The sequence below is a fragment of the Mus caroli genome, chromosome 2, assembly GCF_900094665.2.
Source record: "Mus caroli chromosome 2, CAROLI_EIJ_v1.1, whole genome shotgun sequence".
Classification (NCBI taxonomy): domain Eukaryota; kingdom Metazoa; phylum Chordata; class Mammalia; order Rodentia; family Muridae; genus Mus; species Mus caroli.
The window spans coordinates 90,421,969-90,442,503 of record NC_034571.1 but is presented as its reverse complement, the minus strand read 5'-3'; the positions used below and the strand labels follow the sequence as shown (position 1 = coordinate 90,442,503).

The 20,535-nt window shown below is 35.5% G+C and overlaps 1 protein-coding gene across 7 annotated transcripts in view; it reads right to left on the bottom strand.

The window, feature by feature from the left end:
• Positions 1-20,535, bottom strand: part of Lrrc4c (leucine rich repeat containing 4C) — a 1,249,590-nt gene that overhangs the window by 1,008,342 nt on the left and 220,713 nt on the right. For 5 of the 7 annotated variants that reach the window (XR_003835947.1, XR_003835948.1, XM_021154562.2 and 2 more), the window contains one exon: positions 578-758. The gene's annotated coding sequence lies outside the window, so the exon portion shown is untranslated. Of the gene's footprint in view, positions 1-577; positions 759-3,803; positions 3,848-11,972; positions 12,062-20,535 lie in introns of those variants that run through there. The other 2 variants (XM_029473970.1, XM_029473968.1) reach the window with 2 other exon arrangements.

Here is a 20,535-nt window from a genome sequence, read left to right as displayed (position 1 = left end):
GGGGTTCTGGTTAGTACATCATGTTGTTCCAACAATTAAAAAGAATGAATTTATGAAATTCCTAGCCAAATGGATGGACCTGGAGGGCATCATCTTGAGTGAAGTAACACCTCTGATATTTTTAAGTGACAGGCAAAGTTATTTGTGAGATTGGAAACCCATCAGGCTTGCCTTCCTGAAATGCAGTTATCATGCACCAGAGACCCAAATTATTTGGAAACTCACTATCAATAGCTTGTAGAAACTGTCTACAGAGAGAAGTGTTTAAGTCAGGCATTCTGAGATGTTCATGGGAATGAAGAAAAGCTCAAGACCAGCAATCTCTGACATGACACCACTGAAAACGCAAGATGACATGAACCTTATATCACCTTCAGGAGCTAGTTACAAATGATAAGTCAACCCATTTGCCTACTTCTCAGAAATGCAACTTCAAAGTATCAGATTCAGCCTCTGATTTTTTTTTTCAGAAGGTCGGTGATCCTCTCAATGAGATAAGCCCATGGCTGAGTTCTTGTGCCACTATTGGACTGATATTTAGGTGTCCAGTTCAATTAGAATAGAGAAATCTGCTCACCTGCTAACCTGTGGCTTATCCTCTCAAAAATATGCTGGTCCAGGCTGGTCTTTGTTCTTTCATGGCACTCACTCTTGATTATTCAGCATTAGGTGATCTTGGACAAGTTATTAAGTCTCTTTGAGCCTCAGTATCCTCTTCATCAAATAGAGATAATGACAGTAAACACTTCATTTGGTTTCTGTGAGGATTAAATGAGATAATCTATGTCAAGTGTTTATCATAGCATCCATGCATACAGACATTTGAAAATGCTAGCTGTTGTTATGATTTAGAATTTAATACCTGGGGATCATTTTTTAAAAGACGGATTTTTATCTTTTCCCAAAGGAAATGAAGACAAACAAATGTATGTCTTGCACAAGAATTAAAGCCATTATCTTATGGGTGTCAAGTTAATTGTTGATATGGTGTGCTATATTTACAAAGGAAATGATCATGTCTTTCAGATCGGAGAATGGAAAAATAAGCGTATACAAGAGAGTTAGGTTTTGCTATAGAAGCACAGCCTTACTTTGTTTCTCCTTTTGCATGTATTAGAAAGGGGAAGCAATGCAGGGGTTTAGTGGAGGGAAAAATTAACACTAGTTCTGGTTCTACTTCTCTTCGTATTCATTCACTCATTAATCTATAAAATAGTGTCTGTATAATAATTACAAATTTTTGTTGAACCTACCATTGACTGAAGCAAAAAAAATCATGCTTATGTTGAAAGTTTAAAAATCCTTGTCTATACATACTATCGGCATTCAAAGAAAGAGCCAGGCACTCACAGACTTCATGAGTGACAGATACAACCACACTCTTGAAGCAATACTCTCCGGTAAAAAATTGAGCTATCAAGACATATTCATGTACATTAAAGAACGGGTTCTCTATGGGTTATGTTGGCCATGCCACAGAAAGGGAGAACATTCTACCACCTGCACATATTCATAGAGGATTCAGAGTTTAGGCTGCTAGTAATACATAGCTGGTATGTGACAGTTCCTAATAATGCCAGCCAGATGAACTGTGGTGTTTAAAGTAGCCTTTACAAGTCTCCTGAAGTCTAAATCTGTGCACTGCCCACAAAACAGTGGGGGTTTGTACTCTGAATCTGGCACACTAAATTCTTCTGATACAGTGCTTTTTCATTGATATTGGTGTGTGAACTACCTGGTGCTTTATCCTGAATGAATCAATGTACTCATCGATCAAGCTCACAGTATGGAAGCAGAAAGGAAAAACCAAAATGTTTCAAATGAATACAGTTGGAAGGATTTATTTGCTATTGCTTGTGCTTGTTTATTTGATGCTTTGTTTTGGTTTTACAGAACATCCATGTGCCATGTTTGGAGAGAATCATCCTGTTTTTTTCTCCTGGTACAGCTTTGCCTTTCTTAGAGGTACTAGGCAGAAGTAAATATCACCACTTGTTGGCTCATAAGAAACATGTAAGACATTTACCAGTGGTTCTTTTTTATATTTTTGAGGATTTTATAAATGTATACACAGACATATGATAATTTACATACTCATTTCGACTTTCAACTATTGTGTTCCTCAATAATGTATCCTCTTAATTTTATTAGATTTAAACTTTCTTAAAAAAATTTTAAGAATGTTACATATAAACACCTTTATGTCACTCTTTTCCATTCCTCCTCTCAACTTCTTCATGTTCCTTCTTTTTATAAATTTATATATATATAAATTTTATAAATTCTTTAATTATTAATTAAATTAATAAATTAATAAATAATTAATAAATTCTTTAATAAATTCTTTAATTATTGCTACAAAAACTCATAGTCATACACATACTCAAACACACACTATGTATATATAACTAATTGAATCTATAAAGCATTGTACATATATACATGCATCCATGGATGAGCACTTTGAAATGAATAGGCAGCCTATGAGTGAGCCTACTCTTGTAGGAAATGGAATCTACTTTTCTCAGAAGACATTGGCTTCCTGTAGATACTCAGTTATGAAAAATACCTTATGGAATTTCCTCTATCGTTTTACTGTTTGTATTTAATATTGATATTTCATGGGTATATATTGTGTTTTATTTCTAGAGGGGACACTATGTAGTGTAGATGTACTGGAGCTTTGAGTTTGTAATCTTTCTGCTTTCTCTCTCTCTCTCTCTCTCTCTCTCTCTCTCTCTCTCTCTCTCTCTCTCTCTCTCTCTCTCTCGTGACTTTTCTTTGAATCTTAGTTATAGGATTTGTGTTGTAGATGTATCGTTTGGTTAGGCATCCCTCAGTGGTCACTTATTTCTGAATTTTGATCAGGATTACTTAGTTGTGAATCCCTTTAAGAGTCTATATCTTTTGCAAATGGAAGCATTTTGGAAGAGAGCTTTGAGTCACACCTATCCATGACTATAACAATAAATATTAGAATAAAATTGGAGATGATATTAGTTTAGGAAAATGGTAGTCCAATTTACCCATATAAGATATAGGGTCATTTAGAACAATGAAAACTTACTAGTGGCTACAGAGAGAGGCTCTCCTCAGTATCTATCAGATGCTAATAGCTCCTCAATAAGGTGTGGGTCTGGAGGTCATCTCCTCACATAGTCAGGGGTTTGGGCAGCATTGATTTTGTACTGTTGTTTCTTGGAAAAGATGAGGCACATCTTTATCCATGAGATGTATTGACTCCATAATTATGATCCCCAATCCAGGGACAAATTTTAGCCTACTAGTAACACTGGACTGGTGAAAAATGGATTTGGACCTTATGTGCATTTATACATATAGATTTACTGATGATAAAGTTGATATTTGAATACTAAAAGAAGTCAGCATTTCCTTGTCCATCAAAACTACAGACAAGACAAATAATTCAATATTCCCCTCATTCCACAGTTGTTCAATTCAGACATCATATGAATCCAATTGATACTGGAGTAATTAACTAAATCTAGAAGGATCCTTACACTCAGTATTCTATGCCAAAACATCTACCTCACTGAGTACTGGGATGATTAATGGGAGTAATACCTGACACATAAGAGGTAGTCATATGTTCTGCACGGTTTATGTAACATTAAACATTGTACAGTGAGAATAATAGTTTAAAGCTATTAAGGTATGTATGTGGAGTCTTTTGTGTGTGATGAAAACTTTTGCTCTTATTTTTTTTTTCTTTTGCCAGCTACCTAAGGTATCTGAAATACAATAAAACACTCAATGGATGACTGCAACAACTTGGAAAGTACCTTATGGCCTGTGCTCATAAAACACCAATCAGATTGGCACCTATCTTCAGAACAAGAGAATGGGGGTTACAGAGAAATATCACAGAAGGACATTTAATAAATCACAGAAGTCCAACATCAGCCCACGCCACTCAACTCAGGAGGATGCTGCTCTCCCTGTGTCACTTAGAGCGTGATCCTCTTGAAGGGACATAGAGAAGCCTGTCACTAGGCATGACTCCTTGGAGTTCTAGCGGTGTATTAGTGATTTTACAAAACTGTAAGTACAGATTATGTATTCAATTAGTACTGCAACCTCTATATGCATATTTTGGAAAACTGAAATCTTGGTCTGTTTCACAAAAGCCTTGCCAAATTACTACTATCTATCCTCTTCCTCGGTGGACTTGTCATGGTTTTCTGAAATCAGTGAGATAGTTTGGAGCTCCCTGAAAGGATTGCCCACATACAGAAAAATCAGAAAATGCACAATGCGCTGGAAACTAGTGTTCCCATTAAAATACATTCATTTTTTTTAATTAGATATTTTCTTTATTTACATTTCAAATGTTATCCCCTTTCCTGGTTGCTCCTCTGAAAATTCCCTATCCCCTCCCCCTTCCCTTGCTTACCAACCAACCAACCCACTCCCATTTCCTGGCCCTAGCATTCCCCTACACTGGGGCATAAAGCCTTCCTAGGACCAAGGGAGTGGATATTAGTCCAGAAGCTCAGAATACCTAAGTTACAATTCACAGACCACATGAAGCTCAAAAAGTAGGAAGACCAAAGTGTGGATACTTCGTTCCTTCTTAGAAGGGAGAACTAAATACCCATGGAAGGAGTTACAGAGGCAAAGTGTGGAGCAGAGTCTGAAGGAAAGGTCATCCAGAGACTGCCACACCTAGAGAGCCATCCCAAAAACAGTCAACAAACCCAGACACTATTGTGGATGCCAACAAGTGCTTGGTGTTAGCAGTCTGATATAGCTGTCTCCTGAGAGGCTTTACCAGTGCCTGGCAAATACAGAGATGGATGCTCTCAGCCAACCAGAGAAGTTCTTAACATAGCTCTCCTGTTCCTCTGTCCAGACTCTTCATAAAGAGTCATCAAGATATACACATATTTTCTCCTCAAAAGTGAACATTATTTTTATATTTTCCACAGTCTAATTTTAGGCTGAGAGGCATAAACTTCAATGTAATGTCTGTCCCACATGCAGACTCTTATCACTCTCACTACTGCGAATTCAGTTTCCTTCTTCAAATGTCAAAGCAACTAATTTCCTTTCATTGGACTAGCTCCTCCATCTATGTTCTTGACTTAAGCTCTCTTGTCTTTGATAGTACCCATATCTGTCAGTTACACCACTAGTTTTACTTTCACCTTGGCTACTATGCTGCTGGCTTATTCTTTTAAAGAATGATCAAATCCTTGCCCCAACTCCTGCACACACACATGAGTACATATGTTTGACATATAGGTACAACTTTCCATTTATAGCCACTGTCCTCTTTTCCTCTACAGACAAACTACACAGAGTAGTTCACTTTTTAAATATTGTAATTTCAAAGGTCTTTTCAGTTTCTATCAAGGAATGTGTGATTTTTCCCTTGTTTCCTTAATCAAACAATATAATATAAGCATTTTCCTGATTGTCCTTCTTCTCTTCCACTCATACAGAGCCTAGTCACCTTTTTAGCCAACTGCCAATGATAGAGTCTCAATTACCTCCCAACGTTATATTCTAGGAGACAATATTCATAATCTGAATAGTTTTTCCTCCTTACATAAATATATATATATACATACATAAATTTGTGTGTAATTGTATATGCATATGGGGATGTTTTCCTCCTAAGCAAATGTTGTGAGATGTGTGTGTGTGTGTGTGTGTGTGTGTGTGAGAGAGAGAGAGAGAGAGAGAGAGAGAGAGAGAGAGAGAGAGAGAGAGAATGAGAAATATCAGGAGTCTTCTTTGATTGTTGCCCATTCAACTAATTGAATTAGGATCTCTGAATTAAATCCAGAGTTCTCTAATGTGTTTAGTCTGCATAGCCATCTTCCTATAGGCATATTCCCTCATCTCTATTTTCAAGGTGCTAGAAACTCAGCAGTAACTTCCTGATGTTTATGTATATCCAGGGATCTAAATTTTAGTTCCTATGCTTGGGCAGTAACTGTTTTAACCATTAAGTCATTTCCCATAAGCCCCTATAATTCAAGTGAAAGAATCCTTCTCATTTTAAAATATCTTCTATTTCCTCTTCTTAGTATCATCTTGTGCATCTTGTAGTTCTTTTATCCCATTCATATGGTTAGTATCACATATTTTTGTTTTCTCTGGGAAATATTCTACAAACAATGAAATTTCATTATAACTACAAAAGTTAAGGTATATTACTATATTGCACATATTTTAAAACTGTATAGGAGGAGCTCAGAAAAGTGAATAATTTAAATTCCATATTAAGTAAAGGGTATAAAACACTACATTTGCTTAGCAGCCATATATATGTCCTAGCTTGTTATTGTGATTACTTTCCTGTTACATATACATGTATACCAGCTCGACCTCTATACTCTGATATTATTTACATTTTGCTTCATTAATCTCATATTTTTCCAAAACAAATATGTAAGTAAGAATTAACACATATTTTGTCCTTTTCATATTTAAAGCTTTAACTCCTGAGATAAAGCCTCTTTTTCCTAGTTGGTCTCCATAAATTTTATTAACATGTTCATCCAACTTTTGGTTAGATCATCTTCCTTATTCTTTTTCCCCCCTTTTAGTCTTTGAATTTTATTTATACTTTTTAACAAAAATACAAGTTTATGTAATCAAGATGCCTAACATCTTTCCTAACCAAATAGAATTTAAGAGCATATTTGCAATACACTTCTATTACCAATCCATGTTAATTTGCTATTTAAAATAGTCTTAGTTTTTAATTCTTTATTTTTTCTTTTTCTTTTGGAGACAGGGTTTCTCTGGATAACCCTGGCTGTCCTGGAACTCACAATGTAGACCAGGCTGGCCTCGAACTCAGAAATCCGCCTGCCTCAGCCTCCCGAGTGCTGGGATTAAAGGCGTGCGCCACCACGCCTGGCTAAAATAGTCTTAAACAATAAAGGATATAATAATATCTTTTATCCATGTGCTATTATTAAAGACCACAGATACATAAGGTTCCCCATAGTTTTCAGAAACATCTTCAGCACACATTCTTTCACATAGAGAGGCGACCAACTTTATTTTGCTAACTTTCTCTGCTAAGCCTAAGTTTCTGTCTTTTCCTCTGTAGATGAGGACCTCAAGGTAATCTTCACCATTCTACACATATTTTTTTAAATTAAGTTTTATTTTTTACTTATTCATTTTACATCTTGCTCACTGTCCTACTTCCAGCCACCCCCACCCAAATCCTTCCCTCCTTCTGAGTGGGTGGGAGTCCCCTCCATATCTCCCAACCTTGACACTTCAAATCTCTGCAGTGCTAAGCACGCCGTTTCGCACTGATGCCAGACAAGGTAGCCAAGCTCGAAGAACATATTTCAAGTACGGCAATACTTTTTTGGGATAGCTCCCATTCCATTTTTCAGGACCCAAAGTAAGACCAAAATGTATATCTGCTACATATGTGTGGAGAGATCTAGGTAAAACCGGTGTATGTTCTTTGGTTAGTGGTTCAGACTCTGAGTCCCAAGGGTGCAGCTTAGTTGACTCTGACAACCCTTCCTCTTATTCTTTCATAAGAGTTCCCAAACTCCATCCATACTGTTTAGCTATCTACATACACTTTTTTAAAACTACTTCATTGGCTTCATATATAATCGCAAATTGTACATAATTTTCAAACTTATTGTTATGATGTTACTGTGCTCTGTTCTCACAGTGACTTTAAAACGTTTAGAACACTCATGTTCATTCTTTTAATTATTAAGATCTCCTATAATTCCGTTTTCAAGTTGCTTTTAGTTTTACTGGGTCCTGATATTTCATTTCAGTGTAAGCAAGTAGATATTAGTTTAAATTGTTAAGAGATGATGTGATTCACCTAAGTCATTCTGAAGACTAAGAGTCCCTTTCCCAGACCAGTTTGTCTATGAACCATTGGATTTATCATTTTCTTTATCCATTCCTAAAGTAAGTCTTCATATTTTCCACAACATTTTAATTTATTTTTATATATAGGCTGGCTGATAGTCTGTTTATTTTAAACATTTATTTAGAGCTGAATATATATATATATATATATATATATATATATATATATCCCACCTTTTGTATATATATATATATGTATGTATATATGTATATATATATGTATATCCCACAGCCTGTATTTCCAAAATATCCATCGGTTGAGTGAGTGTGTAATGAGAAATAATATTCTAGTTATAAACTCTTATTAAGGTATTTGTAAACATTCTCTTTCTCTGATATCTTATATTTCAATCATAGGTTAAAGAACTCAGCATGAACATTTTTCTTTAAGAAGAAGACGAGATTGACTAGGAATGCTCAGAGCATACTGAGAGAACAAACGCCAGGGGAAGAATCAAAGTCAAATAAGAGTAGCTAACAAGCTTCTGAATTAGCTGCCCATGCAAGTTTATTCTATCAGTGTTAATGCTTATTTCATTGGTTAGTTCTGTCAATTATCATATACCTCACTGAAAGAGCTTGTCTTTGAACTGTAACAACTCTGCATATGAGAATATACAATCTTTTGGACAATTGTCAAAACAAGTACTAGAAAAGTCATATGTATTGGTAAACTAGATGGATTTCAGAGAGGCCATCTCTCAGATTTGAATGATCAAAGAAAGTGTCATAAGAAAGACCATCATGGAAGTTTTGATCTTTAAAAGAAAAGTAAATATTCACTGTTTGTGTTGTACCTACACATTGGTTTTAATATTGATTATATTATAATGTAATAGGATTAATCTGAATAATTACATTAATAATTATGTTATATTATAAGAGCAAAGTAAAAATATGTTAATTTGAAAATCATCTAAATATGTACCTGCACTCAAAAATGGTAGACTAGAAATTGCCACGATGATATGTAACACTATTTTTTCTATAGAAAAATTAGCACATGATATAGAATTTTACACTCACATTGAGTCTAAGCAAATTTATGTGCAAAATTCATTATGCAAATATCATTATGTTTAGAAAAATAATGTTAATTGTTGAAAATTGTTAGTGTTCATTATTATTTCAGAATCACGTGTGAGCAGGAGCAATACAAGCTCTTGTTTAGTTGTACATTGCTCTAAGTCTACCTTGTATATATCTGCAAACAGGAGAAACTGAAATGGAATTTATTCTTTGAGGCGATATAGATTGGACCATATTGGGGTGTTTAACTTCATCTTATTCATGACATATCTGTGAAATTTGATATCAGTTTCAGATATCCTTTGAGCAAATTCATGAATTTTTACTTCTAAACAATCAAGTTATTGACTAATTATGAGCTTATGATTTTTAGATTAAACAGTCACAAACTCAAAAAGTTTTAGTATGCACAATTTGTATCTCAGACTTTCCTCATAGGAAAGTATAAGGAATAAAAATCCAAGGTGTAAAAGCAGAATGTACCCTACTATGCCTCACTTCTAGTGAGTCCCAGGCATTAGATTTACTTGACTCAGACATGATGAACAAAAGCACTTTTTTGCCTCACATCTGAGGTATGACATATACATTTCTGATTTATCTGTCATGTCTGAAGGTATTTCACTCCTTTAAATTTCTACATTTTAAACACATGTCATTTAATGAAAATCATGTTTACAAGTATGTCATACACATTATCTTTTTCAAAACATTAATATAATTACATTCAAAACTAAGACCATGAATTTGAAAGACAACAAGAAGGGGCCTCTAGAAGGACTGGAGGGAAGAAAAGAAAGGAAGAAATGATGAAATTATATTAAGCCATCATAAATAAAAGAAAAAAATCAATTCAATGTTTGAACTAGGGAGATAGCTCAGCACTTAAAACACTTGTCATTCAGTGAAGAATACCAGATCCACAGAACCCACTTAAATGGAGGAGCAAGCAAGGGAGCAGCCTGCAATTCCACCTGGGAAAGAAGAAATAAAAATCCCTTGAGAAAGCTTGAAAGACTAGCCAAATCTGCAAGCTCTGAGTTTGATAGAGATGCCTGATAAAAACAATTAGGTGAAAAAGCAATCAAGGAAGATTTTTCATGTCACACTCAAACCTTTACGTGCATATGTATGCTCATCTGCCCTTATATATGTGAACAGGCACACTCATCATGAGGTATGAAACATCAGCTCATCAATATACACTCCAGGAGTTTTTGATTTTCAGGTTTTACTACCCCCAAAGCAGTGAGGGGGGAAGGGTAGGTCAATTTTATTCAAAGGTTCATGAAATGGATACAGATTTGCATGTGCCTGACATTGGCGAAACAGAACCATGTCTGTGATGGGAAACAAACTAAAAAAAAAAAAAAAAAAATGCATCCACCAGAGATTTCATTAGCCTGATTCTAAAACTAATCTACTCTCTTTATTCAGTCATTTCCCAACTTTGCTGATTTCCATTTGCATAGTTATTTTGATCTATATTTCACCCTGGTCATTGATCACATCATCCTGTTCACCTGGATTATGCTTTCAACTTTCCTGTCTTGCACTGTCACATGAATGATTATAGATGATGATTTAGAACTTATTCAACAACCACTATTATCTGGAGAATTGATTACAAACTGCCTTAAAGGTGAAAGGATGGTGGGGAGAAGGATTAAGTATAGGACAATTCCCTCCATATCTCTCCTGTTCTGGGAAACCTTGGTATCATTTTATTCTAAACTGCATCGTTCTGGTTTCAAATATTCATATACTTTCGGTCCTGCATGGTAGTTTGTATGCTTTGCTTCCCAGTGATATTCCTTAACTATTCAGAAAGCACAATGCACCCATTCATATCTACCTCCTAGAGAAGTAGAGGAATGCTGATATTCCACTTGAATGTAGACATTGATGTTTATACAAATAGACAGTACCTACAAGACCTTAGGTGATTAATATGTGAAAGAATTTATTTGAAGAGAAAGTATGTAACAGAAATAAACCTAATGAAAGCTAAGAATAAAACCAAAACAAATCCTTGCACCCTTAGACTGATCTGACATTAAAACAACTGTAATGTTCTACAGAGCAGTGTTTACTTTTCCACTTCAGTTAAGATCCCTGCACTGCCCTCCAGCTAAAGCTTTCAATTAAATAGAAGTACACACACTGTTTTTATATATGCATGTGCATCCATATGCACAGATGCTACCATGCACATGTGTGCTCATTAGTCCCAAAGTCTGTTTTCCAAACACATCCTAATGTGTCCCATAGCTCTGCCTATATAACCACTGTTCTCCCTGTCTGAATTATTTCCCTATTACCAATAGCTAGCCCCTACATTTACCCTGGCCTCTATTAAAAGGTCTTATTATTTAAAGATGTATTTGAGCTGTTCTCCTTTTGTGAAAGATTCCTCATCAGACTCTATCCAATGATTTCAATTCTTCCTAATAGACACTGGTGCCAAAAAAAAAAAAAAAAAAAAGCTATATTATAGGCATTTGTGATCAACTCTTTTTCTAGATACATGCTCTGTAGAGACAAAGACCTAGTTGGTTTTAGTAAGTATTTATCTTCATCTCTTACACTGCTGCCTGATGGATAATAATACCTGGGTAATAATAGCTGAGTGACATACTTAATGAGTGATGACTGAATCAATGATTAATGACTGTACAATGGACTCAACATTTCATTTCCAATCCCAAAGTAAAGACTTTTGAGTGCTTCACTTGAGCTCCAATCTTGATACCTTTATTTATGCACTCCCATATGATTGTTTAGCTTTCCATGTCTATAACAAGCAACAATGAAATGAATCTCGATTTTGATGTAACTAAATAAATTATATTTTCTAAAAACTACCTATGTATTTTGGGTATACTTAACCATCAAGAAGCCTTAACTTCTGTTTCTTGTGACCTTAAACAAAAAGAAGTTCTGAACTCATCTATAAAACAGAGGGGGAAAATACCCACTTCACAGACTTGTTGAAAAGATTTGCTAAGATAACAATTTCACAAAAAAAGAACTAAAGCATTTATTCTCACCTGCTATGGCATAATTGTGTAGCAACACATCTTTCATTGTGAAAAAAGGAACTTCTAGAGGCAAAGGTGCTGATTGCTGGAGGACATGAGACTGCAAGGTAAATTTAGAAAAATCTATTTCTCTCCATTTGATTCTCAGTTTTTGCATCATTTACATTATTTTTGAGATAAGATTTGAAGCCAATGAAAAGCTGTGAGTCATAAATAAAAAAACCCACGAGTGAATTTCTTCCAAATCCTTTAAAGCTCTATAATTGAAATTTTATTTATCTACAGATACTTAGTAACATCTTTTATCTTTGTTGTGCCTTTAATACCATGGTATCCTCTAGTCAGAGAGAACAGCACTTACTGAATCATCTCTCAATTCCAATGCCATAGATCAAACCCTAGGCCTTGCACACACTAGACAAATACATACTACTGAACAACACTGTCTGTTCTGCATCCATAGTTTATTCCTAGATACCTATATGCCATATTTCTTCATTTGGTAACCATCCATCAAAGATTGTATGAATGACAAGGAAACCTAACTTTGTTGTTCTTTATCCATTCCAACTGTTCCACTATACTTCCAGCTTTTCAACACACATTTGGTTGCTATAATTATCTGAAACACTATATGCCTTTTAATTTTGTGGCTTGTTTCTATGATTTCATTGCCCGTCCTCTCAGTAAATGGCCATCACATTAATTTACATACAACAGAACACACACAGAATTTCCTAGATGAAACTTTTGTGATATCACATTCATAAAAAGAAGACTTTTGAAATCCCCATGCAGTTGCATCCCTCAAATGTCCACTACTGTACCCCTAGAATATTTACAGACTGAATCTGGTGAATGGAGGGAAAAACTCAAGTGTGGAAGCTTGAATAAAGAATGCTGAGGGAAATAATTGGAGGTGGTCGTTATTAGGGCAATCTGAACCAGTATTTTCTGGTTCTTATTTATAAAAATGTTCATTTTCTGCTTATGTCCTTGAACATCATTCTCTCAAGGTCACACATATATGAACAATAATTGCAGAAATATGGAAAATAATCTATTATATCTATATATTGCTAAGCTAAAGACTTCCCAATATCCAAATAAAACTCATAGATTTTTGGTTATATATAAGAATGGGTTTATAGTTACACACATATGAATATTACATATAACACTAATAATAAAAAATGAGAAACTGAATTTGAAAGAGAGTAAGGGTGGGACATGGAAGGGGATGGATGGTGGGGAAATTGGGATGGGTGGAAGGAAAAAAGTGGAGAATAATATAGTTATCCTTTTAATTAAAAATTTAAAGAGATAAAGACAATATTTTTAAAAATGTTTGTGTGACTCATTCTTCCATTGTAAATCTTTTAGTCTAGCTGCACGTTAAAGCTAATTAGCAACAAATTTGAAAATAATGTTGTGAGATGCCTGTGGAATAGGGATTAAGTTGAACAATCAAAATCAGCTCTCAAGGATGATGAGGCACCTATGGCTATAAAAATCTAAGTGCTTTATTGGGAAGACGGCCACATGTATACACCCTGAGAAAATGTAGGTTGTTTCTAGAAATAAACAGAGACAGCTTTTAACAAGCAGCTTAGCATACTGTAGCAAACACTAAAATAGAAGCCATGGAAATTAGCACCATAAAGTGAAAAGAAATAAGTTTGGCAGAGAAAATTCTAAGAGCAGGTTCTACCATTTGCTCATCTTGACCCCTGTGCCTGGGACACACACACACACACACACACACTGAGAAAAGTGCAACTGTATTTCTTTATATATAACAACTTAATGATCTCTTGTTGTAACCTCAATGTAGTATTGAAGAATTAGTGCCAAAGTATGGAATACTAAAATAAGAAACAGTAGGATGTCAACTGTGAATTCAAATGATGTTCAGTTAGTTTTTGTAAGGGAAAGGAGTTTTCTATTAAATAAGGAAAGCAAGGGAATTCAGAATAGAAAAAAACTGACAGAGACAGGGCAGCCTTAATTTACATGTCAGCTATAATATCCACTTTATGAGATTATTTACTTGGTAACTCAATGGCATGCCTCAAACTAGTTGCCGTAGTAACCGTCACATGACACAGGCATCTCTGAGACACTAATTCTCTTCCTGCAGAATACCAAAGTCCCATCAACATCTCATAGGACCATTGCCACAAATGATAATGCTGATAGTGTGAAGGAAAGGCAAGTACCCTGATTCACAGTAAAGTTTCTTGTCCCATATTTACATTTTATGGGAGTGCGAAAAGTCCTTTCAATAGTTTTTACTTGTATTTACCACTTCACTATCTTTTTGAACATTAATTATCAAATATTAGCTTTCAATTAAAGATGCATGAAATTATTTAAAAACATAAGCTAACAAAAGTTCATACAAGAGAATTTTTAAAAAATAACCCCTGGAAGTTTAGAGACTAGTTTAGTGTTTATGTAATGGTATATCCTGGTACCCATCTTTTTCTGCTTTGTTAACAATGTCAGTTTCTTAGTCACAAAACACATCAACTGAGTTTGCTATTTGAAATGAGACATGAAGATCTGCACTCTGTGTAGGCTAATTTTGAAATTTAAATTATGATCTATCCTTATTAGATTATTATATATTTTAACAAGGTTTTAGTTTAATGAATTGTGTTGTTTTATCTATCCTTCCTGACCATTCAGCACATAGAAAATACTCAGACTGAGATCAGAATGACTCAGTCATCAAAATGACTGAGATCAGAGTTGAACTGCTACTATTGTTCAAAACTAAACAATTAAATTTCTTATCTACAAATAAAATACCACATTGATTTTCTACTTCTCTTATAACTCATGTAACACAACATATTAAACTATTGTGAATATACCAATGGTCTCTTCCTCATCCATAGGGCTCTCCTTCCTTATCTGTATTACTGTTAAATGTGTTAGTGTAGCACTTTAACACAACTCAACTCTTGTGTTATATTAGTTTATGGTGTCTATTTTCTTTGTTAATCTCTCTCCTCTGAGATTAGAAAAAGCTAATTGGGTCTATATCCAGGTACCCAAAATGTAAAAGTGACAATACTTGTTCATGTGACTGACCTGTGTTTAACAATGGTTTAAGTTGCACATAAAAAATATTGAATATTGTTGGGCACTGCAGTATTATATTTGTACAAGATCTATAGGTGAGAATTCCCATTATTAATTCTGTTTTATTAACGAAGACTCTCAGATTGCATGAGGATTATTCTCTCCCCATAGACATTAGACACTAGACAAAGGTATAGATGGACTCTTAGAGACTGAACTGCAATTAGAGTATAACAGCTAGCCACTTTGAAGAGTGAACCTTTGCAGTAGCAATAATAAGTAAGGAATACTGAATGTAACTCATTTAGATAAGAATTAAAAGTACACATAAAACACCATTGCATACACCAGCAAGCGTTTGCTGAAAGGACCCTGATATAGCTGTCTCTTGTGAGACTACGCCGGGGCCTAGTAAACACAGAAGTGGATGCTCACAGTCAGCTATTGGATGGATCACAGGGCCCCCAATGGAGGAGCTAGAGAAAGTACCCTAGGAGCTAAATGGATCTGCAACCCTGTAGCTGCAACAACATTATGAGCTAACCAGTACCCCTCGGAGCTCGTGTCTCTAGCTGCATATGTATTAAAAGATGGCCTAATCGGCCATCACCGGAAAGAGAAGCCCATTGGACATGCAAACTTTATATGCCCCAGTACAGGGGATCGCCAGGGCCAAAAAGTGGGAATGGGTGGGTAGGGGTGTCGGGGGGAGGGTATGGGGGACTTCTGGGATAGCATTGGAAATGTAATTGAGGAAAATACGTAATTAAAAAAAAAGATATGTCAGCATAAAGCTTCAGGTGATCAATATTTAAAACATTTTCTTATGCCAGGAGTGGTGGCGCACGCCTTTAATGCCAGCACTTGGGAGGCAGAGGCAGGTGAATTTCTGAATTCAAGGACAGCCTGGTCTACAGAGTGAGTTCCAGGGCAGCCAGGGCTAAACAGAGAAACCCTGTCTCAAAAAAACCAAAAAAAAAAAAAATTCTCTCTATACCTCATTATAATCACCACATAAAATATTCAATATGTTGAAAGCACACACACACACACACACACACACACACCACATGAGTTGGCAGGAAAAGGGATATATAGCATAATTGATATTAATATTATCATATATCAATATGCTGAGGCAGGAAGATCATTTGAGGACATGTATTTGAGTAAAATCCTGGAAATATAAGAATACAACTTATTAAACACACTAATAGTATATAATATAAAACTTATAGCACTCAACTGTACAGTCTTACACAAAAATCCCTTTCTTCTCTCTCCATTTCACTGATGATAAAACAGCATTCTTGGTTGCGTGATTTAAAGGTGGCTTAGTGACAATTCCACAACTCCTCCCCATGTTTTCTATATTTATGGATAAAAAGGCTGTCTAGTTTTCACCTGATTCAGAGTCTGAGGGAAGGTTCCTTAACCAAAATTCTGCAAATCAATTCCTTATTGAACTGAACTATTACCAAAATGATGTTAACTATCAATGGAATTAACTGTCTTTATAATCATCTTTACTCCTTTTGTAGTCTCTGCATCATAAATATAACAGGCTTATAATTGCTCTCAAGTCAGTGAGAAGGCTCTTCCCACTCTCCTACTCATATTCTCCCTGAAATCTGCCACTGTGCTGTGTGTAGACATGACTCTTACCTGATCACTCACACAGCATCATATGAGACCTTTTCTGGGTGCATTCTATTAAAAGTACCACATACATACTCTGTATTGATCATTCTATTGAGTATTATCTATTAACTTTGCACTGTATCAGTCCTAATATTTTAATATGCATATTTTATTTAACATGTTACTGTATGGTTTTCTCTCTTACTCCACTAGCATGTAAGTAAAATTCTGGGGGATATTTTACAATATATCTACTCACAGCCCCTAGATCTTTAACTTCTACATAAGGACACTTCCATACTGATTGGTTGGGTGGAAGAAACGCAATAAATCTGTTACTTGTTTCTTCCATTCATTCAAATAAATACTTAGTGCTGAGTGCCAGGTAGAGTCCCTGTGGCATAGACGATCTTAGTGATTTTTAAAACCACAGAGCCTTGCAGAATTCTTCTTTTTCTGGCCAATTATGTTCATGCCATGATGAAAAATGAGAGTCTTTTAAGTTAGTAAAGGGCAGGTCCTTTTTAAAACAAAAATCAAATGTCAAAGCTTAGACTAAGCACATTTACTACAGCTTCAAAAGTGGATCCTTGAAATCCATCTTTCATTGGAACACACAAAAACGTGGGGGGAGAGGAAAACTTTAACTTTCTGTAGAAGAGAATATTTGCAGGCTATTAGGTTAAATTATCTGTGGTTGCCTGAAGGATGTCTGAAGTAACTGCATCCAACCCATGCATCACTGCATCTAATTCTCAATGCCATGCTTTGGGGGAAATAGAAAGAAATCAGAAATGCAGAGAGTTTTACTATAGTGATAAAATGCAGAAGGATGCAAGACTGTGTGAGAGATCAACTGAATTAGAAACAAACAGCCTGAAAAGACAGATTACTGAGACCTTAGAAGAAAACAAAACAAAATAGGCTATTATATTAATTGTACTATGGAATACTATGTTTTGTTTTGTTTTTCGAGACAAGGTTTCTCTGTGTAACCCTGGCTGTCCTAGTACTTACTCTGTAGACCAGGCTGGCCTCGAACTCAGAAATCCGCCTGCCTCTGCCTCCCAAGTTCTGGGATTATAGGCATGTGCCACCACTTCCCAGCTGGAATACTATTTTTAAAAGCAAGCAATCTAGACTCACACATGAATCTAATTTTTTTTAAAAGGCAGTATCTCTTTTCTTTTGGGAAAACAACATTTGAAGCCAGCATAGGTTTCCCTAAACTGCTGTTCTGATTAAGTGGATTCCTAATTGAAGCTAGTAGATTTCACATAACTCCTATGAGGGGACAATCTCCACCCTCCATTCCACTTTTGTTTGTTTTGAGAAACCAAGATTTACAACATTCTGCTTTCATGGGAGAAAACATAGTAGAGTAGCAGATGTGCACAGTGTGATTGTTGTAGGTGAATCCATTTATGAAATCAGGAGGGGCAACACAGGAGATGTACACAATCTCCATATAGCAAAGCAAAACAATTGAGCTTTATTATGAACAAATGGAAAGACAGACTCTTAGGTAGTTATGTCCTGAGTTCTAGCATATGTGTTCCATAAAGATAGACAAAGAAGCTTAAAGGAGCCATGCCATCACTGAAAATTTATGGATTTGACATCACAAAATGTGGGCCTGTAAATTCTGTCATTCTTAATCTTCTTTTTAAAGGAATGTTAAGCCCAAAATAAGCCCTAAGCTATTAGATGATGTTAATGTTTAGATCTATCACCTTATATTACTAAGTACCATCAACTTTAAAAGGGAAGAAATCAACAGAGAATTTCTCTCCCCATGAACAGTTGCAGGCTTCAAGTTCCTATTCATTATAGACTTCTGCATTATCCAAGAATAATCTCACTTTGGGGGAACCTATGATGTTCTAGATCTCAAGTCTCCCCAGAGATCTTCCCTAGAATGACAAAAAGTTCTGAGATATTAACCCTTTCCAGCAAGATTCTTTTTTTTTTTTAAATGCATCCTTGTAACCTGGTGAGTATTAGGAATACAAACAAAGTCACTCTGCTAAGGGTGTGGGCCAGGTCATAATCGACGAATATGAGAGCACAGAAGGAACTTATAAAAGGTATGCTACACAGTGACACTCACTAAGTTGATGGGGACTCAAGAATTTAAAAGGAAGAAAACATGGCAAAAATCATAGTGTATGAGGAAAAGGAAATTAAAGCTGAGTATTTCTGTGCAGCCCAGAGAAATTTAACTGAACTACCTTCTTTAACACAGAAATATGAAGGTAGATACTAATAGAGATAGTCAATGGTTAGACTATGCAGATAAACTTTGGAAGCATTTTCAAGAGAAATTTAGTAGATTCAACCTCATCTTTTTTTTTTTTTTTTTTTTTTTTTTTAACATGCCCACATCTATCTGGTCGATGGAGATGAATCTGTTTCTGTAGATTGAAATGGCTTCTTTTTTATGTCCAGCTGTTATAGTCAGTCCTGGTAGAGTGAGTCTCATCTGTGCTAGAAGAGGTTCCCAAAATTTCCATACACTTTCATGTCTGCTCTGGCAACAAAAAGACGTTTAATGTGCTATCTGGCTAGGTTCCTACCGAGTGAATGGTATCCTCCTAAATATAATATGCTCTTCTTATAGAAACACTCTAGGAATTCAAATTCACATGGATTATACATAGTATTTCCACATTTTATTTCAAGGTATTTTACAAGAGACTTTGGTACTTTTGTGCTGTTACCGTGCTATAATGGAAAGAAGGAAAGGACTCAGATATTTCAACTTTGATTTTCCCTTGTTAGCCATACCTAAAGCCTCTGGAGTTGAATAACATTTTGAAATACATATTGCAGCCATTTTTTTCAGGCCAAATCTACATTTTTTATATCTTTTCAGTCTTGGTTTTGGCATATATTTTCACTTTTCCTTTGGAATTTCCCTGAGATAATCATTTCCCTTTAGTCCATAGCCAAGCAGCAGATTATCTGAGTCACATTTTCACAACAGCTGAGCGCTAGATGGCACCTACAACGTGGATAATCACATGGTTGTCTAAGCTCTGTGTGTGTGTGTGTGTGTGTGTGTGCATATGTGTGTGCTAATAGTGTGTGGTCATATATGAGTACAAGTGTATGCTTTTCTTGATGTACATAATCAGACCAGTTAGGACAGGGGAAACCTTAGGTGTCAGTCGTGTTTATACACCTTTTGGACACAGTCTCTTGGCTAGTACCATGAAAGTCAGGGTTGATGGCCTATTGGCTTCCAAGAAATTTTCTGACTCCACCTTCCAAATTTTCACTAGTTAGCATAGCAAGTTCATTTGTGTTTTCTGAACTTCTGATGTCAGGTTCTCACATTTTCCACAAAAGCATTTTACCAATGAATCAGTTCCCCAGGTCCAACACTTATATTTTGTGAACGAAAGCAGCACAAGAACTTACTAGTCAAGCATAGACTCAGAACAAGATGATGAGATTGCCAATTGACAACCATGACATAAACATTTCAACTACAAATACCATATGTTTTTTCTGTCTGCGTGTGTGTGTGTGTGTGTGTGTGTGTGTGTCTACATCTTTATGATGACATTTTTGACTCAAAGAACAATTTAGGGCATTATATTTCACCATTGTTCCTTTGTATAGATCAAGGATCATATGCCTCATGTCAATTGTCCATACTCAATACTAGATCATCGTGTCTTGATATAGCATTCAGTACTCATTTTAACTTAATAACTACACTCTTTTATTAAACACCAATTCTCCAAATAGACTGGACCAGAAAAGAAATACCTCCCGACACATAATAATCAGAACAACAAATGCACTAAATAAAGATAGAATACTAAAAGCAGTA